This window comes from Otolemur garnettii, unplaced genomic scaffold (genome assembly GCF_000181295.1).
Source record: "Otolemur garnettii isolate 467f Iridium unplaced genomic scaffold, OtoGar3 scaffold00211, whole genome shotgun sequence".
Classification (NCBI taxonomy): Eukaryota; Metazoa; Chordata; class Mammalia; order Primates; family Galagidae; genus Otolemur; species Otolemur garnettii.
The window spans coordinates 1,439,342-1,442,438 of NW_003852606.1; positions in this window are offsets into that span (position 1 = coordinate 1,439,342).

Consider the following 3,097-nt stretch of genomic DNA (forward strand, 5'->3'; position numbering starts at 1 on the left):
AAAAAAAAAAAAAAAAAAAAAAAAAGAGAGAGAGAGAGAGAGAGAGAGATAAACTTGGCAACTGCTAATGTCACTAGACCTAAAGAGGACAAAAATTAAGCCCAAGCTTGAATTCAGATAAGTAAGCAAGACCTGAAGCTCCTAACCCCTTTGGGGCAATTGTCACTCTTGTGACTTAGCGGTTTTTTTTTAAAGGCTAGGTGAAGACAAGGCCTTGAATCCATGTAGGAAAAGAAAAGCTTCATACACAAAAAGTGACAGGCCTATAACCTTTGTGGAAGAGTGAGATAACAAGACCCATGTCACATGCCCTGGTCACCCCTCCCCCCAACCACATAAAGCACAGACAGAGGTGACAGTTGCTTTCCTGGCTCTCGCGCTTCAGTGGCGGGTAAAGACGGTTGTGGCTGGTTCTAGCCCCCAGCTCCTGACGTCTCGGGTAATTAGGTGTTTGTTCCCACCTTCACCACTCCCGCCTCTGGACCCAGACCTCCAAGCAGAGCCTCCCACCTCCCTTTCTTGAATCTGGTAAGAGGACAGACTCCAGGTGCCGAGCGGCGGGGTGGTCAACACCACCAGGTGGAGTAGAAGCCTGCTGGCACATTTCACCCCCCAGCTGCCTCTTTTCTCTACCCGACCCCCGCCCACTCCAATATCTCTCTTCCCACCAAGATCGCGGATGGGCCAGCCTTGGAGGCATCAACCTCCCCCTGCAGGTGACTGGAACTGGGGCCGGTGGGGTTGGGATTGTAGTAGGCAAGCCCTTCGCTGACTCGCTCTCCAAGTTTGACTCCTGGGAGTCTCCCATCTATATACCACAGAATTTCTTAGCTGTCTTCAATCAGGCCCTCGCCCCTTGGCTCCTCTCCAAAGCCCCAGGGGAGAGAGGACACAGCAGGGAGCGCGCGGGCGGAGAAGGACGGAGAGCGCAGATCATCCCGGCCAGACTGGTGACCCGAGACAGTTATCCCAAGCGGTGCTACCTGGGCTGATACTTCCCAGAGAGAGAGGCAAAGGAATCCTCGGCAGCAGAGTGAATTGCAGGTACGACCTTAAACCGGTGAGAAGCAGGTGGCTGAAGGGAAGGGTGTAGAGATAGGGACAGAAGCCAGAAGCAGAGCAAGGCTGCTAAACTCAGTAGGGCCGGGAAGTCCCGTCGGGAAGACTTGAGCAACTGATAGACTTGGTTTAGATTTATATAATGACTCTGGAATATTAAACAGCTATTACAAGTCATGTTTCTAAAGAATGCTTTATGACAAGAAAATAGATATTAGAAGAAAGATACACATTTTTGGCTTTGCTCATGATCACCAGGCTGGGCTCAGTTGGTTATGTGAGGGAATTGGCTGCCTGTTTGCTAATCTAGACTAGTTTGTGCTGTGACCACTGGAGCGATTCAGCTCTGATTTGTGTTTCATTTTCCAGCAGTTTAGCCTAGATATGTCCTCACAGTGATGGCAAAAGTGTATGAGAGGAAGCAGTGACAAGGAAGGTCTTTTGCAGCCTAGGCTTTAAATGGGCACACCAGCGAAGGTTCAAGGGAGGGGTAGGAAAGTAGATTATGGCCTTAGTAAAACTGCAGAATCCCATTGCAAAGGGGATGGATATAGGAAAAACTGAAGACTTGGGACCATTAATGGTCAATCTACCCAAACTTCAAATGACTTAGAAGGGCTGGTAGTGGCCATCGGTGTCTTATTCCTGACTACAAAGGCAAGTCCTTCAACATTTTATAGTGTTTACTCTAAGCTTTTTAAATAAATAACCCCTATGAGATTAAAGATGTTCCTTTCTACTTCCTAATTTGCTAAGAGTTTTCTTTTTAACAAATGAATGGTTATTGGGTTTTATCAGATATTTTCATGAACAAAAATGATCATACTTTTTCTTTTAATATATTGAAATGATTGATTTTCTATGTTGAAATAACTCAGTTGTGGTGTATTACTGTTTTTATGTATTGGTGGATTTGATTTACTAGTAATTTTTTGGGGGGAGGTTGTATCAGTTTTCATGAATGACATTGGTGTATGATTTTCTTTGTCATAAATTCCTTGCCAGACTAGGTATTGAGGTTATTCTGGTCTTGCCACTTTTTCTATGCTGGGAGATTTTGTACAAAATTGGGAGTTATTTCTTAAATGTTTAGTATCATTCACAAGAGAAGTCATCTTGGACTGAAGTTTGCTTTGGAGGAAAGTTACTGATTGCAAAAGCAATTTATTTAAATATTATAGGAAAATTCAGAGTTTCTATTTCTTCCTGTGTGAATTTTGTTAAATTTTGTTTTTTCTGAAAATTTTCAAATTTTTTGGCATAAAATTATAAGTTTTAATTATATTTTAAATAACTAAGATTTACAATGATATCACCTTTTACATGTCAACATTCGCTTTATTTCTTGGAAAGTCTTGGTAGGGATTTGTACTAATTTATCTTTTAAAGTACCAGCCTTTGGGTGGTTCCTGTGGCTCAAAGGGGTAGGGCGCCAGCCCTATATGCCGGAGGTGGTGAGTTCAAACTCAGCCCAGACCAAAAACTGCAAAAAAAAAAATCATCTAAAGTACCAACTTTTGATTTTGTTAATCTTCTCTACTGTTGTCTATCTTATTGTTTTCTCATGTTGGTATTATTATATCCTGCTTCCTACCTTTTAGGGTTTATTTTGCTACTCTTTCCTGATTTCTAGGGATAGATTCTCAGCTTATTTCTTTTCAGCCATTTTTTATTTCCAATATTAGGCTGTAGTGTAATACCCCTAGACCTGAAAATATAAGAGTCAGACCCCTCCTTAAGTGCAGTCAATCAGAAATTTATTGACTCTATGCAGGGGACTGTCTTGGGAGACTGTCTTGTTTTGCCCCCTTTGCCCCTGTAGTGGGCAAATTATATAATTTTTGTGCAAGTATACTATAGAAGCGAAACGTGGCTGGTTGGGGAGAGGGGTTACAGCTTGGATAGTCATGGATACAGCAATGATTACAGTTATGTAACAATGATTAATACAGCCTTGGTTGACAATGGATATATCTCAAATCACCATGGTTATGGTTATGTAACCATGATTAATACAGGCTTGGTGGATTTCCACCAT